Here is a 25491-nt window from a genome sequence, read left to right as displayed (position 1 = left end):
CACAAAGTACTATAAACTATTAACTTTTAAGTAAATAAACTTCTAAAACTTTACCAATTTTTAGTTCTTGGGGGTCAATACTTCTGTATTGTTTTTTAAAAACAATTTGTCTATTGACTTTCTTGCATGCTGAAAGAAATAAAAATAATGCATCTGAGGTGGTAATCAACTGATTTAATCAAAACCATAGCTTTAGGCATTTTGGAGAATATTGAATTGGATTTCTTACTATCTCCACATTTGTCCTTCATAGATGAGTTAAAAATACCATTAATAATAAAATGTGTTTGCCTCAATAATCAGACATTCTGGTCCAACAAAGCCATACAAATGCAAGGTGAAAGAACACACAATTTTTCTCTGAGGACTTCTGGAAGATTCTTGCTTCTTTCTGCAAATTCTTGAAGTACTTAACAAAGTGTCATCTCTCCTAAAACAAGAACTCTTTATCCTGTAGCTCCCTAGTTTTCCTTTTACTGAACTGTCTCCTGAAAGGTCAACACATCTCACAATACATGAGGCTTAATGTACTTGATGACCTAAATCTTATCAAAATAGTTTGAGAAGGTACCTCTTATAAAGTGGGGAAGTGTTTTTTTTTTTTTTAACTTCCATCCCAATTAAGTGCCAATCTGAAGACAAGACCTTGATCAGAATTAAGGATTTTACTTTCTCAATGCAGATCTGGGACATACCTACTTAAAGATCAAAAAATATGTTTGTTTCCTACAATAAAGAAGTTGAATATATGGCAGGGATCCAAATAAGTTTTCCATTGAGATGTGTATAAACCTTTATTTTCAAATGTTTTTAGACTATTGAAATATTCTGCAATCACAGATTTTGCCCATTTACACAAGTGTCTATATTTTGGATCTTTGATATATGTAAGCTTTCAAGTAGAATTTTTTTTTTATAAGATCATGTAGACTTAAATGGCAAGTATAAAACAATTTGGCAAGAAAAAAATTGAACTTGTAATGACTATATTTTACAGCAAGATTTCTCAGTTAAATACGATCTCTTGAAAATATTCTCAAGTGAGGACATAACAGAAGTTATGACTTTAAAGTAAACTACTAAAATGATAAAATATTTTATATAAGGCCCAGGTTAATCACATACATTACATCTGTAGAAATTACACACAACAAAGATAAGTAACTAAAATCATTAAAACAAACAAGCAAGCAAAATTAACAAGTAAAAAGGGAGATAAAAAAAGAGGGGAAAGGAATTACAAGACAAACAGAAAACCATTAACCAAATAACAATGGTAAATTCCTTCCTATCAATGATTAATTTAAAAATATAATCAAATTTCTTAATCAAAAAGCAGTAGCTGAATAAATAAAAAAGATATGATCCAACTATTTGCTACCTATCAAATCCGCATGTTAGAGCTAAGGATATGCATAGACTGAATGTGATGATTTCATGCACATGAGAACCAAAAAAGAGCAGAAATGGTTATACTTAAGTCATACAACATAGATTTTCAAAACAGTCTCAAGAGACTAAATATATTAAGAGAACAATCCTATTTATAATAGTACTAAAACAATAAAACACCGAGGAATAAATAAAATGAAGGAAAAGACTCATACACTGAAAACTATAAAACAATGATGAAAGAATTTTAAAAAGATATGTATATAAAGATATCCTATATTCATGGATTGTAATATATTATTATTACATTGTTCATATTTCCCAAAGCTATCTAAATGCTCAACAACAGAGTAGTGAATTAAGATGTGGTATATATACACTGGATTGCTAATCAGTTATAAAAAAGAAAATAACTTTTGCCATTTGCAACAACATGTCAACATGAATGGAACTGGAGTGGGTTATACTAAGTGAAATAAGTCAGAAGGAAAAAAAAAAAACAAATACCAGATGATTTCACTCATATGTAAAATATAAAATATAAAGAGCCAAAACAAAGGAAGTGAGAAAAATAAACCAAAACAAACTATAGAAATGTGACTGCAGAATTGAGACTACTAGAAGGGGAGGGTGGTTAGAGTTGGGGACAGAGTGGAAGCAGGCCTAGTGGTTCATGATAAAGAACATTGTAGCTATTTTTTAATGGGTGCTTTGGTGGTGGGTGCTGTGTGGTGTGGTAACATACATCTGAGGAAGTGTGAAACTCTTTCCCTAAGTCACATACAATACTGTAAATCAATGTTACCTAAATTTAAAAATGAAGGTGGAAAAAGACAAAAGATTAGAATGAAACATACTGTGAAGAAGGACTATGGGTGTCTCGGAGGTGGGGGTAACATAGTGATACACTGAAGAGGTGTGAACTTCTGAATCATATACAGTACTGTACCTCAGTATAAAACATACAAAGGGGGCCTCCCTGGTGGCGCAGGGGTTGAGCGCTGGGTTGCGAAGCTGCCCACAGCCTTTGCAGCGCAGGTTCCATCCCCGGCTGCTCCCCGGCCACAAGAGGAGGGTCCCACATGGCGCGCAGACCTCTCCTGCCACCCGCTGCTCCCCTCAGCAGTTACTTCGGTCCTTCTGCCTGCTCTGCTCCCCGCTCTGGCTCTGGTGAATTCTCTCACCCTCCTACGCTTCTGACTGTACCCAGTGCTTGTATAAATAAATAAATAAATCTTAAAAAAAAAAAAAAAACATACAAAGGGTCTCCTTGGTGGTACTGGGGTTAAGTCTTAGCACTATCAAGCTTTCATCAGCTACCAGCAAGAGTTCGATCCCCAGTCTGGGAGCTAACACACATGGCACGGCAGACCTCTCCTATTTCACCCACTGCTCCTCTCAACAGTATATTTCAGTACGTTTGCCTGTTCTGCTTCCCACTCTTTCTCTGAAAAATCCTTTCACCACCCCCCTCACTACACCTCTGGCCTATACCCCAGCTCTTGTATGCATAAATAAATAAATCTTTAAAAAAGTACAATGGGTCACTACCATTTTAGTCATTTTATGTACATTATCAAATTTGTGACATATAATGAATACATTCATTGTGCAAAGCAGATTTATTTTATGCATAAAGAAACAGAAAGTTTAGATATATTAAAATAAATTTCCTTAGGTCTGTAACTAATGACAAAAGCAGTTCTGGCACTGGAGATCCTTAAGCCAAATCCTTTGTCACATGCACTGTAACACGGGTGGTTCTCAGCATGGCATTTCTCCCTCTTCTGGAAGATTTCTTCATTAGCTACAAGATTCAGCAGTGGTGTCCCAGCCTTCTCGTCATTTACACTTAATATATGGGGGAATTCATGTTATGCAACAAATAATTCTCTGCATGTGATTCTATTGTTAACATGAGAGGATCAGTGAATAGCCCTATTTCAATGCTAGAGCACAACTTGTGTCCTCGAAATTGTAGTGGACAACTTGATTGAAATGAAGTGCTATACTCTAATGAGTCTCACTATGAAAATGCCTTCCCTGGGAATAGAAAGATTATTCATGAAGAACAAGAGCTCAGTGACTTTACAGTGTCCTGTCAAGTACTCTGAGAGCTGATTACAATTAGAAGAGAATGAATAAAGTAATTAAAGCAGCCTCTGATACGTATCAAGTTATTTTTTCATTTAGAATTTGAATATATTAGTTTAGCAAGGAGGGCAAATTTTTGCCTCTGTCACTGGGGAAAGCAGATATCCTGAAATTGGCTTGTTCAACTCTGAATTGTTTTGCTGTCGCCACGGTAGAAATTTCTTCCCAACACTTCCTTTCCACTCTTCTCTGTTTGGATCTTGCTCAAGCTTCAAGAATGAATACTTGTTCCTGATTTACTTTATAGACTTTGCCAAACACAGCGATAAAGACTGTGAGACTTAAAGATTAACCCTATTATACTGCTGAGAATCAGCTTTATTCACCTAAAACCCAGAAATTTTATACGTTTTAAGGCAATGAACTTTGTCTGAACTCAAAACTTTTTATCTCTTACAAAGTCTTGGTATTCAAGAGATCTGAGAATGCTTTGGAAAGCTATTAAGCAATTCACCCTTAATTTCTAAATACTTAATCTCTAAATTTTATCACATGTATAAAATTTTCTATATGTATGTGTCTTGTGTGTGTGTTTGTGTAAAAAATACAGTCTTTGGAATAGTAAAATTAATAAGAAAAGGAAGAAAATCTTTATATATTTACCAAGCTCCAGCTTAACAGTTTTATTTATTTATTTATTTATTTACTTTGAAGATTTATTTATTTGTACAAGAACTAGGGTACAGGCCAGATGCACTGGTGGGTGAGAGGATTCACCAGAGACAGAGCAGGGACCAGAACAGGCAGACTGAGGAAATACACTGCTTAGGGGAGCAGCAGGAGAGACAGGAGAGGTCTGCTTTACCATGTGGGTATCTCCCTGGCCAGCTGGGAATCGAACCAGTACTGCAGAGGCTGAGAACAGCTTCACAGTGCAGTACTCAACCACCTGCACCACCAGGGAGGCCCCATCTTAGCAGTTTTATTCATTATTCCAGCCTCCTGGTCTTGAGAGTTATATATCACTGCAATTATTTTAGAGGAAAATATAGGTTCAAAAAAGTCAGATAACTTGATCAAATGCATGCAAGTAATAAATAGTTTATCAAGAAGCTCAGCTCCTAGTCCCTTCTTTCTCTATGAAGCCATCCTCTGTCACATTTCACCTGTGTTTATTTAATAATTCTTAAATGTATTTTCACAAGCAAACTTTTAAGTTTATTAATTCAGCACATACCTATTCACATCCTCAGGATAAAATATATTAGGGCAAAATAGCACTACCATTCCTCATATCTGAAATCAACGAAGTCTGTGTGGTTACCTGTGCCATCCAAACTTTAAAACATAAATCAGTGTTCTGTTTATTTTTTAAGACTATGAGTCCAGCAATATATAGCACAAATGAAATTAAAACCAAAATATGAAAATCTTTTGGCAAGATCACCAATAATTGATCTATATTATGTCATTCCTATCATAATACCCCTGCCTGTGATGCAGGGGAGCCTGAGTGCAAGAGCAGAAGGGATGTTTACATGACAATAATAAGTCCTACTCGTTCTCGTACTGAATCTTTCTGGCTGGCAACTGTTCACGGAAAATATCTAGATTCCCTGACTCTATCTACCATCTTTTCCACCTTTCAGAATGGCTGCTTTCCTTTTTAAATCCCACCAGGGATAAGTGTACAGCAAGAATTTTAGATCTGCAAGGAACCTCACAGCTCAATCACTTAGCCCATTAAGATTGATGATAAAACTACAATTCAGACTTTGTACTAGTCCCAGTAGCCATGTCTTGGGGCTCTCTGATTATGCTAATGTTAGCAATTAGTGTTGTTATGGCAACATATGAGGGAATTTAGGGGTAATAAAGAAATTTTGGTGTTCCTAGGACCCTAATGCTAAATACCCAGCTACTTGAAAGGTTTGATTCTAACCATGGTTGTGGCTACAATAATGAAAATAAAAACAACTACTGTGCATTGAAATTCTACTATATAGCTTGGTTCTTTATGTCATTTGTCCTCATCACAGGCCTGTGTCACTCAATTCCCTGGAGATCAACTGCTATATTTTCCACTTTCACTTTTGATTAATATCCTTCTTATCTTTGTTCTTTTAACCTTTAACTTAACAATTATCCCACAGGGGCCTCCCTGGTGGTGCAAGGGGTTGAAACACAACCGGTGGGACTGTCTGCAGCCACTGCAGTGCTAGTTCGATCCCTTGCCAGGGAGCTACCCACGTGGTGCAACAGACCTCTCCTGACTTGCCCGCTGCTCCCCTCAGCAGTGTGTTTCAGTCTATCTTCCTGTTCTGTTCCCCCATCTGTCTCCAGTGAATTCTCTCACCCCCTGCCAAACACACCTCTGCTCTGTACCCCAGTTCTTGTATGAATAAATAAGTAAACCTTTAAAAAACAACTACAATTAGCCCACAAATTACAAGGAAGCCCAATAGACTTAGCTAATTAAGTAGTCTAGTATTCTAATTGGGATTAAAATCATTATTAATTTATCAAAAGACTTTCTGCAGAGAGCATGCTAATGTTCTACAATTAAATTCTAAATCCAGATTGTTAGGTAAAAATTTTAAATCAGTATTAAGCTATACTCAGTGTCCTCCAGTGACTCACACGAAACAAAGAATGCATTGGAATTAACTGTCTTCTGTGGCTAAGAAAAAGCAAAAGCCATCAATTCACCTTGTTTTCTTGGGAAGTTTGTTCTTAGGCAATTTCTCTCAATATCCAACTAACCATGCTTCAGAGCCCAGGCCATGTGGGTGTAAAGCAACATGTAGGTATCCCAATTCACAGAGGTAGGTGAACTCAGTCTTCTAGTCACTTCCAGTCAAATATATGTGATGATATCAATTATTATGGAGGTCTTTTGGAGAAAACTGATGAACCCTAGGATTTCTGAGGTATCTTTCTTGATATCTATCAGGTTTGGAGTTTGAAGAAGTCATGGATGAGAATAAATCTAAGATGTTATTTCTTTACCACACCCCATTCTTTTAAGAGCCCCATATATAGGTTGCAATTTTGGCAGCCACAGGTAAGAATTCTTTTAAAAAATAGGTTGCATACATAAAGATAAAAGCTTGAAAATATTGACTTATTGAATTAAGCTACAGCTTTATTTCTTTTTGCTTAATTGCTATGAGCTGTCTGCTGTCACTTATGCTATTTATTGCCAGATGCCTGCCTCTAAAAGATCTCCTTTAGTCAAATACTTTCTAGCTTCAAATTTTGATCTTCTACAGGAGATTATATGACCATATCACTGGACATGAGCAGAATTTTGAGAGAGAACCTACAAAAAGAGAGCACACATTGAGAAGCTTTTACATCTATTCAGAGAACATTTCAAATGCATGTCAAATGAACTTTATAATCATTTTGTAATTTATCTCTTTAATGTGCCTATCCTGTGGAAGGAGTAAAGCTGTCAGTCTTATTTGTTATTTTAGACTCTGTCCCAGGCACAGGGAGAATAATAAACATTTCTGTTGGATTGGGTTATCCAGAAAGCTGATATTACAAAAGGGGCAATTGTTTAATATGTCCATACTATATTTATATGGGTTTCTGTGTGTATCTATAGAGCTGAACTTAAATTTCATATGTGTAATGTGATTTTTTCCCAAGCTATAACAACAAATTATGTTGTTATTGCTCACATATTTAGAATATATCCTTTGGGTTTATTTTCGGAATTGAAGCACATGCGTAAGATTTTGCTCAGCTGAGGCACATGTTTGTCATTTGAATGTAGATGTGCCATTAGCATTAGTGATTAAGATAAGTAGTGCCTTAAAAATGAGTGTGAAAGACAGTGAAGAAAAATATTCTTTTAGTTTTCTGTAACTATACTTGAACCAAACTTACAGAGTTTGGTATAAGAAATGTATAAGACATTCCAAATTGACTTCACTCAGGTGTAGCTGACATTCATGTGGCTGTTAATTATATAAACTTAATTGAAATATTTAATTGTAAGGTTTCCACACATGACCAGAATTTATGTGATCTCTATAGATTAGAGTCCCTAGTTGCCAATGTTGAATATTTTAGATTCCTCTCCTTCCAAATACAGGAAAGTTCTCCTTCAACTGCATACCAATCATTGAGCCAAGAGGGATTTGAAAATTTCTTTATTTTGACAAGATGATACACTTTGGAGAAGGCTGACTTACTTATACATATTAAACAGATATTACCAATTCAGTGACAGCAAGATAATGCATAATGCGTGCTAAGTTATGCAACTTGGCAATTTTTTGTTCTCTCTGTAAACACTATAAAAGTATCATTTTATGTGAAATTTCCTTGAGGTGTTCTAGGCAGACTTTGAATAGGACATTATATAAAGCATTCTTTAGGCTACCTTGATATTTCTCAAGGTCAAGTATTTGTCTTTCATGATTTGCTGAATGGATTTAGGCATGATCATAATGTAGGGTGTTCTAAAAAAATAGGGAGAAAATGGATATTAAATATGGAGTATGAGAAATGACTACTGGTAATATCAGTCTCTCCTGTTATTAAATTTTCAACTTAGGTAAAGTCATAGACTCTAAAACAGTTAATACATAAGTCCACACAAATATTTATTGAGGGCCTAGGTTGCTCCAGTTTGCTATCCCAACCAGATGCCATGAGAGACTTAATATAGGCATTGTATAATAGAGAGACTATTACTATCTCTGTCCCTAGACTAACCTCACCATAACTCTAATGTTCTTTAGCTCATAACTAACACATATAAAATGTTATCAAACACCTGATATCAAAATATTCTCTAAAAGTCTAAGCATTGGTGATAGATAATCAGGACAGATCTTACCTGAGAGACCTGGTGAAGACTTTCTGGAAACGGACACCAGACAACTTTCTAGAGTGAAGAAAATGTTCTATAACTCTAGGAATGAAGGTTTCATAGGTATATTCATTTGCCAAAAGTCATTGAATTGTAAACTTAACATTTGAATACTTCTTTGTAGGTAAATTACACCTCAAAAATGTATTTTTAAATTAAAGAAATAGAAACCAAACCAAAATTCATCTGGAGCAGGAAGAAAGGCATTTTGACTAGAGATTCATAGAAGGCTTCATAACAGAAACAAACTTTTAGTTGTTGAGGAAGAGTTAGACAACTATTGATGATAGAGGGGAATGAGAAAAACAATATAGGACTTGTATAGAGTGGAGGGAATCCTCAGAAAACAGGGAGTCTGTTTTTGATAATGGAATTCATATTACAGAATAGGAAAGACTTGAAGGGATTTACTCTCTAAATGCTGGAGAACCATGCAACATTTACGCTCAGAAAACCTTTACCTGAGAATCTACTGGCACACATTAGCATATCTGGCATGTCAAATCAATGATTAGTGAGATTAATAAGACAAATTAGTTTCTTAAAAGAGAGATGGAAGAAGTCATAAATTTATGTCCCTGTGTGTGTGTGTGTGTGTGTGTGTGTGTGTGTACACAGCAAGTAGACTGATAGCAAATATTAAGCATAGCAGGTACTCCATGCCAGGTTATGAGACACTTTTCATTTACTTAATGACTATACAAATAATCATCCTGGGGTTAAGGTATTGTTGTGACCTACATAAAGGAAAGAAAACTGAGGTACAGAAAGGTTAATGCAAATTGTTCAAAGTCATATGCTTAATAAGTAGACAACCAGGCTTTAATTCCAGGCAATCTGAGCATCCGTGTTCATGGTTTTGGAGAAGAGCACAATATGAAAGGGGAAATTAGGACAAGTTTTGTTTGGTGACTTTGCTGAAATCAATGCACATAAACAAGGGCATGTGAATTCCTTCTGGAATTATTCTATTTTGAACCATTGAACTCTGGCACTCACAACAGAGAGGTTGTGTATCATTGTTCAATTTGTAAAATGATATACAGGACAAGTAAGGAAACAATTCATTATAAGATGTGACCTTTATTGAGTATTTGAAAATGGGTGGAAACTCATATACTGTAGACGCTTTTAGCCTTGTGATTTGCTTACCTCTCCAGGGCTCAGAGGAGGAACTGAAATTGAAAGGGTGTTGTGCAGGCTATGCCTGAGTGTCACTACAACAAATTTAAACTCATATAATTTTAGGTTTGTATTTTGTGCAGCTTTTGGAGGACTAAATGGAAAGTTAATGACTGTGGTCTCAGCTGGTGAATATTTTTAAGTTCTCCTTCAATTTATTTCAAGGTCACTGCTTTGAAATAGCAGGTAAGAAACTTGAACTGCTTTGAGTGGAAACTGATTAAAAAAAAAAGAGGAAAGAAGTCATAAATTCATGTTCATAGGAATGAATGTGTGGCATAATTTTCAAAAATCTTCCAAACACATTATCCATTTATTTATATTTTATGTTTACTGAAGGAGAAAGTCAGTTAGCATTCTCAAAACTATCACATTATCATAGAAATAGGTAAATATAATTCTGAGTGGGTTCTCATAAATCTACAAGCATTCCTCTAAAAAACTACAGCCACAATGAAGGCAGAGAACTTAATATGGACATCTGACATCTCTTCTAGATATAGAACATAATTACAACACAGGAGGAATATTTCTAATAAATTTGGAGGGACAATTAAAGATGTTAGAAAAAATAGAAAGGGCCTCCCTGGTGGTGAAGCAGTTGAGCACTGGGCTGCGAAGCTGCCCGCAGCCTCTGAAGCACCAGTTCAATACCCAGCTGCCGGTGAGGGTCCCACATGGTGCTCAGACCTCTCCTGCCTCCCACTGCTCCCCTCAGCAGTGTATTTCGTCAGTCTGCCTGTTCTGTTCCCCGCTCTGGCTCTGGTGAATTCTCTCACCCTCCTGCACTTCTGACTGTACCCAGTGCTTGCATAAATAAATAAATGTTTTTTTTTTTAAAGTCTTAATTTCTCCAAAAATTGCCTCCTATTTAGGAAAAATAGATATATGGGTTTTTTGCCGTTAGGAAACACACACTGATTACAATGGACATTTAGTAGAAAGCTGTGATTTAGGGTATTATAAAAATAAACCATAGGCTGAAATTATTTGAGAGATGCATCTGACAGATGCTCAACAAGAGACTATCTTTAAATAACTTCAAAATAGCTGCTTGAGAAAATGCTGAGCTACTGAAAACAGAGCATTCCCAAAGATTATTATTTATTTACATTGCTTATGTTATACCTAGTCATAAAAGTAGTAGGCTTCTTCTGCAGTTTACACACTGTAAAATGTGTTCATATTTCTTGCATACCAAACCATGTTTTCAAAATACCAAGAGTAATTAAACTTGACCTCTAAAGATTAAACTTAATTAATCTCTAGAAGTGTCCAGGTAAAAAGCAACCTAGGCAAATAGATTGTGCTGCTTATTAACTCTGTACCTTAAATGCATCAAATGGCATCACTGAATTTGCTTCCTCATCACTAAATGCAGCATGTCTGCATTGTCGACTACTTCATGTTCTAAATGTATTTTGAGCGCTGAATGATTGCCAGATACAATTCTAGGTTCTGGGCATATAGTAGTGGGGAATAGGATAAATAAAATTCTCTACCCTTATAGAGTATACATTCCAGTGGAAAAGAGAAAATTAATGAATAATAATACATAAATATTAGATAATATGAAGAACAAAATAAAGCAGAGATGAGAATGGATTTGGTGTCATCTAGAAAGTTCCCTCTGAAGAACTGACCTATGAGTCAAGTCCTCAATAACATTAATTTCAAATGTGACTATTGATATAAAATATTTGATAATTATAAGCATTTTATAAACACATACAATAAAGAAAAAAATCTAGGGCCATTTTTCTACCAAATTCCAGAGGTATTTTAAACAAGATTACTTACTTTGAAAAAGACTATTTTTATGTCTTCTAACTATATTTGTTTTCCTATAAAAAATCCAGCCCCTTTCATTCCGCTTTTTATAGAAATGGAACCTAGCAGAATCTGCATCACTTTGCATGACAGCCTCACCATCACAAAATGCTTCATAATGTGTTACATATCTACCTGTAACTCAGAAATCAAGGCAGAAGAAGGTGGACTCCACCTTTACTGGAAGAATGTAAACAGGGAAGAGGGAGGTGAAGGAGTGAGTGTTTGATTGATTCAATAAGATTAACACTTGTCCAGTCAATGATGGCTTTGAAGATAGCAGGGGAGCGTGAGGCAAGGAATATAGGCCATCTCTAGAAGTTGGAAAGGGCAAGGGAATGGGCTCTTTCTTACAGCTTCTAGAAAGGAACTAGCCCTTCTGTCACTTTGATTTTAGCCCAATAATACCTGTGTTGGACATCTAACCTTTACAGCTGTAAGAAAGTAAATGTGTGTTCTTTTAAACAATTAAGTTTGGAGTCATTTCTAATACAGTAGACTAATTAATAGTCCATTGATGACAGGCCCAAATAAATTTAAAAAAATAATTGAAATACATTATAAAAAGAAAATAAATATAAGTACAGAATTCAATTACACTGCTCTGCAGCCAGATCAATTGAACATTACCAGTAAAAAAAAAAAAAAGAGAGAGAGAGGGAGACAGAGAGCCTAATTTATAGCCAAGTGGGACTTCAGACTTCAAAAAGCATAAAGTAGTAAATTTGTGTTATTTTAAGCCACTGTTAAACATGTGATGATTTGTAGTGCAGCTCATACAAGGGCCAGGACATTTATAATGTTCTCATATTTACATCCAGATCATAATTCAGAGTATAAGTCTAACAGTGTCCCATCACTTTGTATTAAAATTGTGCTTAAAATTATGTTCTACTAGACTGAGCTCCTGCTGAACTGTGTTATCACAGCGTCACTTCTGTAGCATTCCCTGTGACAATCATATTGCCTCACACATAGTAGGTGTTTAAAAAGTGTTGTGGATACTAAATAAAGGAACAAATGATGTACTGAGTAAATGAACAAATCACAGTGTGGGAAACTGCAGTTTTACCTTAGATGTGGAAAGAAAATCAATTTCTCAGAGCTGCATTGGTCTTACTTGATTCAATTCTTGACAGTTCGAAAGACAGGCGCATCTGCCTGACCAGTGCTAAGATCACCCTCTTTCCAGGAGCAGTTGTTGTCTTTGCCATCACCACTGATGGAGTTCAGAATTTCTAGTCTGTATCTGAAAGTATCACCATAGCATCATGATTATTTTGAACTAATGCTACTTGAGAAAGAGCCAGTGCAAAACAGGGCAACACTCCTTTGCTCTTGCAAGCAGAGGAGTCCACATGTAAACACATCTTTTCTGTAAAGGGAGTGTAGGAAGCACTTTCATCACCTAGATAAGGAATTGGGGCTGAAAGAATATACAGATAAACTTTACTATTTTTTTTCATTAATCTATGAACATTCCCTTTTTCTTAATTTATCTTTATCTAAAAGATATAAAGCAAAATGCTCCAGTCATTTCTCTAGGTTTAATATCTCTAACCCCTTCATATGTTTGAGATCTTAATTTCTTTTTCTCATGTCAATCTATTTTGTGACAGTTGATTATTTGGCCAGCCAGAAAGACCAAGATGGAAAGAGAAAAAAATTCCCTTCAATGACACCCCTGTCCCCTCATATTGTAGCCCAATGTACTTGTTATCAAGTGGAGCTATGTGTTTCTGCATGCAGTTGGCATAGACAATCTTCCTGTGGTGAAAAATCAGAGTTGCAATGGATGGGTTAGCAGACTTGAACAGCAGTAACTGGAGTTAGGTCACCCCTGTATTGGTCACCGGTGAAGGTACCGCCTCAATCAGCCCAGGCATATGGCAGGCAAACCATGTGATGTCACACAGAACTGTTCTCCTAATACTCTTCCCGCTTGGACTGCCAGACAGTATTTTTTCTATGGCTTCCAGCTAAGTGAAGTTAATGAGATGCAACAGAAATTGTATTTATTTATTTTTTTAAAGATTTATTTATTTATGCATGCAAGAGCTGGGGTACAGGCCAGAGGTGCAGGGGGTGGAGGAGTCACAAGAGACAGAGGGGGGAACAGAACAGTCAGACTGACTGAAATACAGTGCTGAGGGGAGCAGCGGGCAAGATAAGAGAGGTCTGCTGTGCCATGTGGGTTGCTCCCTGGCTGGCCAGGGATCGAACTCGTGCTGCAGAGGCTGCTGATTGCTTTCATTGTGTGGTTCTTAACACCTTGCACCACCAGTAAGGCCCAGGAATTGTATTTAAATATGTTCAAAATGTTTTATTTCTCTCCTCTCTGCTTTTATGTTGTATCATCCTAATGTTGATATCTTTACCCAGCTAAACCAGCTGGCCCTGCAAATGCTATATTGGAATGTGAGTGATAAAATTATAGTAGTGAGGGAATGAGGAAAAAAAAAATGAATTTGTTCCATAGATATTAATTAACTATTATAGTTAAATCTATTACATCTAGAATTTTCAAATCTCTTAAGTCTTTGTTCTGTTTTATCTTCTGAAAACTCTCAAGGTAAAGGAAATAGTCTAGTTAGAAATTATTTGTCTTCTTTGATATAACATCTTATAAGTTTGGAGGGACAATTGAAGATATTATAAAGCTAGAAAATATATCTATTTTTTTTACAGCTATGACATGCACATTAATTACCATGGGAATTTAATGGAGTGCTATGACCTTAGATATTATGAAAATAAACCATGTGTATTATATTTGCACTTACATGCATGTATATTTGTGTATTTTCATGTATACATGCCTGTGCTTATGTATGTGTGTATGTATGAGAAATTTACTATACAAATTGGCTCATGTGGGTTTGGAGACCTCCAAGTCCCATCATCTGCCATCTACAAGCTGGAACACCAGTAAAGCTGGTGATGTAATTCAGCCTGAGTTCAAATGTTTGAGAAATAGCAACTGATTGCATATGTCCCATTTTGAGTATAAAAGGCAGAGAATCAGAGAATGACTGAGTGCAGGAAAAGATAGATGTCCAGCTCAAGCAGAGAGAGGGACTTCACCTTTCCTCTACCTTTGTGTTCTATTACTCAGTAGATTGGGTGATGCTCAGTCACATTAGTGTAGGTGGTCTTCTGTACTCAACCTACTGATTCAAGTGCTAATCTCTTGTGAAGTTCCCTCACAGGTACACCCAGACATAAAGTTTTGCCAACTATCTGTCATCCCTTAGCTAAGTCAAGTTGTTATATAAAATCAGTCATCACGGTTCAGAAAGGATTTAATCAGTTCATAAGCACATTTTATTATATTTGGAAAGGCGTAAGATATTATTCCTTGTATCTGTCATTTTGAGAATAATTCAGTAGTGAGCATTATGCTAAGAAGAAGCTCATAAACCAAATTTATGTTTGAATCACAAAGGATCTACTATTGCTATGCATTTATTTTATTTTGCTCCAAATCTGTATTACTAAATTTTTAGTAGCATCTTACATTTCTTCCAAAGGTGAAGTGACTATATTTTAATAAATATTGACTGTATATTTAATGTTATCAGTGTTAATCTGCTCAGATATATTTATGGAACAATCCTGTGAAGGTGTGTATAGATATAAACTCAATTGTTAAAGTAGATGCTTCTCATAAATAACCACATTTAAAAATGTTTATCTATTTCATTGATTCAGCTAAAATATATTTTATTGAACTCTTCTGCTTTCAAGATGAAGTGGTAAAAATTCAATCACAGGGAAACTAATATTTTCAGACCTTGATGGGTTAAATTAAAAGAACATAGAAAATGTATTATTTCTGTCTTTAAGTAGGTTTCAGATGGTTGTTAATCTTCAGGAAAGCTCTACATTTACCATCAAAACAATGATTCAAATTGAGGACTTCAAGAGTCACTTGACTTTTTGTGGCTAGTCAATTAAAAAGAGACACAGTTAACATAACTGTATATTATGATTTTCTAAAGAACAGTTAAGAAAAGGATAAGGCTTTTGATTTTATCATGTCAATTTTGTTAACATCAGACTAAAAGCTTAATACTCAGCTCAACTGTTGCAAAAATGGAAATGGGTATTTCAGAGGTCATGTCAAAACTAATGAGTGGAAAACTAGGATCAATAATTACATTTCATTGTTCAGTCATGAACAAGAAATCCATTTGATCTCATTTTCAAATAAGGAGCAAATTTTACCAAGGGTGAAATTTTAGGTACATGTAGACACCAGGTGATAGTCATCCTTTAATATGTACTTCACTTGACTCTAGAAATTATCACTGAGGTTTTACTGAAACCAACTCATTTTGGAACAAGTGATCAAAAACTTGACTATGGACTGTGAAATATGAAACATTAAACTCAAGTAGAATTAATCTTTGAAAAGCTGGAGTGGCAGAAAAAAAAGAAAATTTTAGCGTTTGCATGAATAATTTACATAAGAAGAGACATTATATTTTCTGATATAAATATAAAATTATTCCCTCTGATAAGTGGTAGATGATAAAATAATGAACCTTGTTAAATGTGGCAGTAGAAAATAAAAGACAAAGTTCTGAAAGAAAAAGTAAGCTTGGGATATAACTTAAATTTTATTTCCACTCAGTTTAGTATTTCTACTCAAACTCTTAATTGTCCTGACAAATTGTGTTTCAGGTTATGTTTGAATGTCATCAATTTTAGGCAAAGTATCCCTTTTCAATCAACATAGTTCCTTGAACATATTTATTATGCATGTGTAGTGTGTGTTTGTGTGTGTGTGTGCATGGGTGTGTATGTGTGTGTTTGAAGTATGGAGGGACCAAGTCGGGGGGAGGAGATAGAATAGACAATAAAGCAACCATTAATGAGAATAACAAATAAATACAGCAAAATACAAGCAAATAGAAAATGGTATCTCGTTGTGTTGATCTTTTTGTTATTTGTGATGGTGGAGATTTTCCAAACTAGGTCCCTACTTTCTAGAAAGAATAGAATAAGGGCTCCTTTATTTCCTGGAATTATCCACTTAATAAAAAGGGAGAAGGCATTGTGCTAGGAACTTTCTGGAGTACAGAAAAAATGTTACATGCCTCTCTTTTCCTTCCAAGTAGGCAAACAGATCATGTGAAACAAACAGCACATGAACTCTATTCCCTAAGAAGTGATCCTTTGAATGTTTTTTATTTTAATGAGATTTTTAGTGTATTCATGTATTTTTCAAGAATTAGAAGTGCATAATTTATTCTTTCCTGTATCACTAAATATTCCCTTTTAATGCAATTTTTTGTCCCTAATCTCTTCAATGATGTTCATGTCTCTGTATCCTGAACTCAACCTTCTTTTCACCCAAGCATACTTTTCATTAAATTTTAATTTTCATGCTTGATGTAGAATATTGATTTTATATTTAATTATGTTCCATTGATGCTACTCTGTTGTGAAGCTGATAAAAATATTGAAAATATATTTGTTATGGTCATATTTAAGATTGGTAGTCCATAGTTTAGTGGTGCTTTAAAACTGACTACTTCTGCACACAAACTTAATTCTTTTCAATAATTTCTACTAATATTGTTCTTAAAAGTTTAATTCCCATTTTTCATATTTAATGATTTTTTATAACAATGTTAAATATGAAATGATGAAATCAGAATTGGAACTAAAAAGCTTTGATATATTGATGGCATTACAAATAGTAACTGCTTTCAAGGGTTGGTTTTTTTTTTTTAATTTTTTTTTTTATTTATTTTTTTTTTAATAATAAATTTTATTTTTATATTACCCCATACAATTGCAAGCGCCCCATTCTGACCCCAATCCTTCCCCTCCCGCCCCACCCCCCAAAAAGTGTCTCTGGTTCATAGTTTTTTGTTGATTTTGATTTTCACTTTCTTATATTCATTTTCCTGGTCCCTTATTTAAGTTTTCTAGATTCCTGCTATGAGTGAGACCATCCGGTATTTTTCTTTTTCTTTTTGGCTTATTTCGCTGAGCATGATCCCTTCCAGTGCCATCCATGTTGCTGCAAATTGCATGTGTTTATCTTTTTTGAATGCTGAGTAATATTCCATGGTATATATGTACCACATCTTCTTGATCCAGTCATCTATTTTTGGGCATTTGGGTTGTTTCCAAAGCTTAGCTATTGTAAACAGTGCTGCTATAAACATAGGAGTGCAGGTGCTCTTTGGAATTGATGTTTCTGTGTCCTTTGGGTAAATACCTAGGAGTGGAATTGCTGGATCATATGGAAGCTCTATGTTTAGTAGGTCCAGAAATCTCCACACAGCTCTCCATAGTGGTTGGACCAGTTTGCACTCCCACCAGCAGTGCACAAGAGTTCCTTTTTCTCCACATCCTCGCCAACATTTGTTGTTGCTAGTTTTTTTAATATGTGCCATTCTCACTGGTGTGAGATGGTATCTCATGGTAGTTTTGATTTGCATTTCCCTGATTACAAGTGATGTTGAACATTTTTTCATATGTCTGTTGGCCATTTGCATTTCCTCTTCAGAGAAGTTTCTTTTTAGCTCTTCTGCCCATTTTTTGACTGGATTATTTTCTTTGTTGTTGCTGAGTCTCATCAGCTCTTTGCAGATTTTTGTGATCAGTCCTTTATCATTAGTGTTGGGTGCAAAAATGTTCTCCCAGTTGGTGGGGTTTCTCTTTGTTTTTGTTATTGTCTCTTTTGCTGTGCAGAAGCTCTTTAATTTGATGTAGTCCCAGCTGTTTATCTTTCTCTTCACTATCACTGCTTTGGGTGATGTGTCTGTAAAGATGTCTTTGATGTGCAAATCCCGTAGTGTTTCGCCTATATTTCCTTCTATGTATTTTATGGTTTCAGGTCTTATGTCTAGTTCTTTAATCCATTTTGAGTTGATTTTTGTGTATGGTGTGAGGTAGTGGTCAAGCTTCATTCTTTTGCATGTAGCGACCCAGTTTTCCCAGCACCACTTATTGAACAAACTTTCTTTGCTCCAATGCATAGTCTTCGCTCCTTTGTCAAAGATTAGTTGACCATAAATCTGTGGGTTTATTTCTGGATTTTCTATTCGATTCCATTGGTCTGTATGTCTGTTCTTGTTCCAATACCATGCAGTTTTGATGATTATGGCTTTGTAGTATAGTTTGAAGTCTGGGAGTGTGATGCCTCCATTTCCTTCTTTTTTTTTCAGTAGAGCTTTGGCTATTCGGGGTTTTTGGTGATTCCATATGAATTTCATCAATAATTGTTCTATTTCTTTGAAGAATGCCATTGAGATTTTGATTGGAATAGCATTGAATCTGTATATTGCTTTTGGTAGGATGGCCATTTTAATAATGTTTATTCTTCCAATCCATGAGCAAGGGTTGGTTTTTAAGCTTGTCTTTATCTGACCCTTCATTTGGCTTCTCTATATGCCTATATAAGTGACACAATCTAGTATTTATCTTTTTCTTTCTGACTTGTTTCGCTTAGCATTATCCCTTCCAGCTCCATCCATGTTGCCACAATAGCGTGGGTTTATCTTTTTTGACTGCTGAGGAGTACTCCATTGCATATGTAAACCACATCTTCTTGATCCACTCATCTGTTTTTGGACACTTAGGTTGTTCTCCTATAAGAATATTTTTTTTAACTCACTTAAGAGGATTGTGATTTGCAGACTTTGTGATCTTTCCAAACAGAAGTCTCAGAAAGGTTATGGGGCAGGGGAAATGGCTAGACCCTTTTGTATTCACTTCCAGAAAAGTCATTAGTAAACAACTGAGTCTATGCAAACCTTCCTAAATATTTTCCTGTCTCTAGGATGCCAAAGACCTAATATTTCAAGTTAAGTTACAGTGATGGGTTTTCTTTCTCTCTAAGCAAATAACATAAGAGGCGTTCTGGGTGTATGAGTGAAAATATAAACTTTAGGGTCATTAAATCTTATTAAAGAGAATATCTCTACACTGTCTTAAGTCCTCCCTCCATCAAGGTTATTTCACACAACTATATCAGGTGTGGAAGTTTATCCTGAACCAGGCACACCTAATGTGAGTCTTCTGGTCAATGAAATCCCCTTGACTTTGGGAAGGAAAAAATTCACTTAATAGTTGAATCCTGATAACAGCCCTCAGTGATAGTGGTCTCCCTCCTCCCAGGACCTGGTTTTTTCCAACAGATATTAACTTGGATTCTCCATTATCTGGGTTCATCTTTGGCTTCAATTTTTGCTTGTCCCTTTGTACTCTGAGTTACATTTTGAGTGTGTGTGTGATCTTATTTAAGTACATTATAAAAGTTAATTATGGTATGATATGTCATCCTAAATCATTTAATATATATTTTCCAGACAGGAATTTATCCAAATTTTCATCTACTTTCAAATTTCCCTAATTTTTAGTAGAAATACCCTTTTTAACTTTTAAAAAAATCAGAATCATGAACAAGAAAGTATAAATTTGCATGAAATTAGTATTTTAAAAATTAAAATGAACAAAGTAATTCCTTACACACCAGAAGCCCTCATTTTTATACAATGGATATGTAAATTAAAAGTAGCAGGTTAAGCTTTAGAGTCTATGAGACTATGATACTGATGTTATGTTTATCTGAAAAAGATGTCCTGATTAATTTTGAAAACTGTTAGTGCATTTTACTTGCAAGAATATGCAAAATCTCCAACATGGTTAAATTGCTCTTGTGAAAGAAAAAAATTCTGTTTACAATAGCACCTAACCTTGTTGAATAAACATAAGTCTTAAACAACAAATCAAGAAAGAATAACTTGTAAGGAAAATTTTTCACTAAATGAGTTTTTAAAAATGTTTACATTATAATACCTGTTTTTCAAACTTCGTATACTTTAAAATAAAAAAAGCGGGTTTTTTCCAATCGTTTGATTTAGAGAAAATTATAGATTCATCACAGGAAGTTAGAACAATGAAAAGTAGTATTTCTTATTGTCTTGACTTTAAAATGAGAGCAGTATTAGGTGGGAGGTCTGGCCTAATGACCTTAGACATATCTAGAGCTTAGAGTAAGAGGAAGTAGGACCTAAAATGCCCATGAAGGATCTGACATGTCCATGCTGGCTTGACAATGGAGGGAACCCCATGGCAAGAAATAAGGGAAACACCTAAGAACCGAGAATGATCCTCAGCTGACAATCAGAACAGAAAGACACTTTAATCCTGCAATTGCACTAAATTCCCACAAGGATGAACCCCCAAAGGAACTGTACTTCAGAGACTCCAAAGGACAACTGCTTAGATGACACCTTAATTCAATCTTATTGTTCTTTCATCAGAGAACCCAGCTGTGCCATGCTAGCATACTTCTCTAATTTGTTCTGTTGACATGATCTCCATTGCATTAACATGAGTTATCCTTGCAAAATACAGCAAAGTGAGCTGGAACATTGTGCAAAGAGTAGATTGAAGTACCAGACTGTAAGTAAGAACTTCACCTTTGGCGATTTTGTTTTGAATTGCAAAGTAAAATGAACAGATTATATGTTTTTCAGAAGTGCATTCATATGTTTACTATTCATTCTTTGTATTTTCAGAGCCAGTGAAGATAAAAAGTGGCACTTATATGAAAAGATTCACACCTTCCTCCTCCTGACAGTCACTCGACTGACAACACTTTGAGCTAATCTCACTCTCCCCATGATTTAAAAGTGCTGCCAGTAAAATATTTCTTTCATGGACGATTCAAACTCAGTATAAAAATCAAATATAATGTTATGTAGAATGCATATTTCATGAACCAGAGCCCACATTTTCAAAACTCATACTCCATAAAATATGTGTACTATTCTTCTCAGTCGCCAAATCTAGATATGAAAACAATCTCAAGGGAAGCTAGAACTAAATTTGAGAAAGTGAGAATGGCCACAGAAAAAAATGATGAATAAGCAAATAATGAGTGAGCCAATGGGAAAACAAAATCAATGGATGTAATGGGTGAATGACACCTTTGACCTTTATTTAGCTCCTAGTTATTCTCCATTAGATAATGAATAATGCAAAATTGATGTGTACATTGAGAGTTTTAATAATGTCATTTTTGTGAAAAATGACAACTTCTGAAACCATTGTGATAGTATTTGGAATTAAAAGTTATAAGGAAAGGGGCCTCCCTGGTGGCGCAAGGGGTTAAGAGGCAACCTATGAAGTTATCCACAGCACTGCAGCACAAGTTCGATCCCCGGCCCGGGAGCAACTCACAAGGTGCCGCAGACCTCTCCTGACTCACCCGCTGCTCCCCTCAGCTGTGCCTTCAATCTATCTGCCTGTTCTGCTCCCCATTCTGTCTTTGGTGAATCCTCTCATCCTCCTGCACCTCTGGCCTGTATCCCAGCTATTGTATAAATAAAAAAAAAAAGTTTAAAAAAAAAGTTACAAGGAAAGTAAAAGTTAATCTATTAATCAGGTTATCTTTGAGCACAGAACTTTGATAATTTAAGAGAAGTTTATGGGCTTATTTAATCTGTTTTTAAAAACTGATTTTATTTATTGTGTGTGTACATAAAACGGACTGTTTTCACTTGTCTACTTATGACATCCTTTAAAATTAGATGAATTTTCATCAATCTGAAATGTAGGATCATCTGGTTTACGATACAGGCTGGGGCCTTCTTGGTGGCCTAGGGGTTAAGCCTCACCACTAGCACTGCTATGGCCTGAGTTTTATCCCTAGCCAGGGAGCTAACCCACATATGGAGCAGCAGACCTCTCTTCTCTCTCCCACTGTTCTCCTTAGCAGTGTATTTCATTAAGTCTGCCTGTTCTATTCCCTACTCTGTCTCTGGTGAAATCATTCTTCCACCCCCCACCCCTCTGACCTACACCCCAGGTCTTCTATGTAAATAAATAAATAAATAGATAGATAAATAAATAAATAAATAAGGACTGGTGGAATGCTGGGGAATCACTTTGAAGTTCAATGGGAAGTTTTCCTGTAGCCACCAAAAAGATTTGTAGCAATGCTAATGAATCAAACTTGGACCTTAGAAAAATCTCAGAGTGATAGACCATCATCATTCTAAGTGACCAGAACTTCAAAGAAAAGGTCAGCAAAAGAGCCTCATGAGATTGCTGATTATAGAGACATGCCACAGAAATTGATATGTCTGGTCTAGAGAAAACAACAGTGGATCAATACACACTCTGGTGGGACTGCCTGGAGCATATGCCTAGAATGCAGATTCCCACTGGCAATCAAATTGCTATTACTTTCACCATGAAGCATCACCTCTTCTGGAAGTCTTGACAATAAAATTTGGAATCCAGCAAACCCTGTTGTATGTCACAACTGATTTATTTCATTTTCAATATGTATTTAGTTTCTTGAAAAATGAAATAAAATATGTTATTCAATTAATTTTATATTTTTCTTTATATATTTTAATGTGGCTACTAAAAAAATATTATGACATATTTTACATTTTAACTTTGTCAATTAAGACTACTTTTCCAACCAGTATTTTTTCTCATTGAGAATTCCAAAATTTTACTCATGTTAAGAGGTGCATGTGAAAATGTAAGCATGTGTGGAGGTATTTTTCTCATAACTTATAAAGAAGTTTCCTGTTTTTCAAATTCCTTAAAGGCAGCTAGATCCATGGCAATACTACATTAACAATATCGTTTAACCTATCTGTTCATTGCCTTCGTTATTATATTTCCATATAGATATGAATTTGTTTCATTTGGAAACTGTGAGATAATAAATGTGCTTTCCTTTAAGTTGCTATGTTTATAGTGATTGGCTATGCAATTATAAAAAAGTGTCAAAGAATTTTTTTTTTAATCTCCAAAAAATCATCCAAAACCAGGAACTACCACAGTTTAGCTATTTTTTCTCTTGCTGATAATTCTTTAAAGTTTTAGCTTCATGTTCCAGATCTTCATGTTTTCTGAGACCTCAAGACACTAGAGATAGAAGTAGTATTTCCCTTCAGATTCTCCACAAACAAGTGTCTCAAGGGTAAAACCCAATAACCTAACTGACACAGGTAAAGTTGCCTAGCAACCATCTACCACCATCACCTAGAAGCTGCTGAGCCCATCAGTTACAACTAACTCGTAGATCAATAATTAAGACAGAAAGTGTGGACAAAAGGAGAAAATGGTAGTGAGATACTCTATTGGTAATATCTAGATATTAAAAGGAAAAAAAAGGTGGCAAAATAACCTCCCCTGATTTCCTTGTCCTTATTGGAACACAGGAACACAAAAGCCTTAAATGAGAAAACTTCATCATTACCAAATTTATAAATATTGTTAGACTAGGAATGAGGACTTGTGACCCATACTCTCCTGACACATGTATCCTGATATAGGACCAAAGAGAGCTTAAAAATTCACCTACCCCACTGCCATTTTATATATGGGAAATTAACAATAATGACTAAAGGAAAAGCAAGAAACAAAATTGCTTTAAAAATATAAAATCAGATATACTAAGTTATTTATCCATGACCTGAGAGCGAGCAGCATGGCTGTTACTAGAACCTTCAACTCCAGATGACAACCTTAAACTTAATCCGCATGCTACTATATAGGACAAACACAAGATTTTGAAGATAAACTAAATGTTGCACTTTTTGGCTGTGTGATCTTGCACAAATAGCTTATTTATTCGTAGGTCTAACTTACACATCAATAAAATGGGGATAACCCCTGGAGCATCTATTAACATGAAATAATGTGTGGAAATAAAATTACCTAACTTCTTTTTGTAAATGCTAACTACTTTTCATTATATTTGTGTTTTATAACTTTGGGATTTGAGCTCTCCTTTAGACAATTGTTGCTTTCTTGCATTGTTAAAGCAGTTAAAATCCCTTGAGAGAAATCTGGGTAAGCACTCCCAAGAGTGGCATAAATAGTTGATGAAACAAGGAGCACGTATTAGGCACAGCTACCATTTTGGGAATCCCAGCTGAAACTGAAAATGAATTTGAACATGATACAATGTAATATACAATGAAACATAAAAATAAATGAGATTGAATATCTTTTCTTTTGGAAATTAACAAAACTATCTTGTTAAAAATACTACCGTGACTTTCTTTTACTATTTGCTTAAAATTCACATCAAATGTATCTAAAGAATTTATTTTGCCTGGTAATGATACATTAGAAAAAAATCTTTAGGGATATAATTAGCAATATGATTTTAATGAGAAAACTGCATATAACATTTTACAAATTTACATTATAGAGTAAACCAAAAAACTTCATTTGCATTTGATATATAAACATATTTTAACTCTTAGTTCTCATTTGCATACTGTTTGCAAAAGAAATAATTTGAGCAGATTCCAAACCAAAATCTATTTAAAATCCACTCGTTCACATTTCTTCCTCTTTTTGAGATGCTAACTCCTCCCAAGGTAGCAAAGATAAGTGGGCCCGAAGAGCCAAATATAAATTTAAGTATGAAACTTCTTAATGAGAAAATCAAAAGGAAACAAAGCATGGGAGAGCCATATAGGATCTTCAAAGAAAGCAAACAAATATTGCTAAGTGTTTAGCTATAAAAGGAATATTTAATTTTGAGCTTTACCTAGAGAAATAATTTTCTTTTTTAAAAAATATTTATTTATTTATGCATACAAGAGCTGGGGTACAGGCCAGAGGTGCAGGGGGTGAGAGGATTCACCAGAAACAGAGTGGGGAACAGAACAGCAGACTGGCTGAAATACACTGCTGAGGGGAGCAGTGGGCAAGTCAGGAGAGGTCTGCTGCGCCATGTGGATTGCTCCCTGGCCCGCCAGGGTATCGAATTCGTGCTGCAGTAGCTGTGGACAACTTCATAGGTTGCATCTTAACCTCTTGTGCTACCAGGAGGCCCAAGAAATAATTTTCTTAAAGCTTTCTTCCTGTCAAGAATTTTGGGGATTAGATTATCCTTTGGGTATCATAATGATAAGCATAACTGTAGACATTCAAAAGTGCTTTACTATAATCAAACACTGTTAATAATGTTACTAACATTAACTTATTAATGTTAGTAACTTATTAACTTATTAACCCATAACTTATTAACCCTCATGACAGATCTATAAGATAGACAATATGATTATATTTCCCTTTTAATGATGATGGAATTAAAG

Source organism: Talpa occidentalis, unplaced genomic scaffold (genome assembly GCF_014898055.3).
Source record: "Talpa occidentalis isolate TD23 unplaced genomic scaffold, MPIMG_talOcc4v2.1 talOcc4.3, whole genome shotgun sequence".
In the NCBI taxonomy this organism is placed as follows: Eukaryota; Metazoa; Chordata; class Mammalia; order Eulipotyphla; family Talpidae; genus Talpa; species Talpa occidentalis.
The sequence above is the reverse complement of the archived record's forward strand: the minus strand, read 5'-3'. Positions refer to the sequence as shown.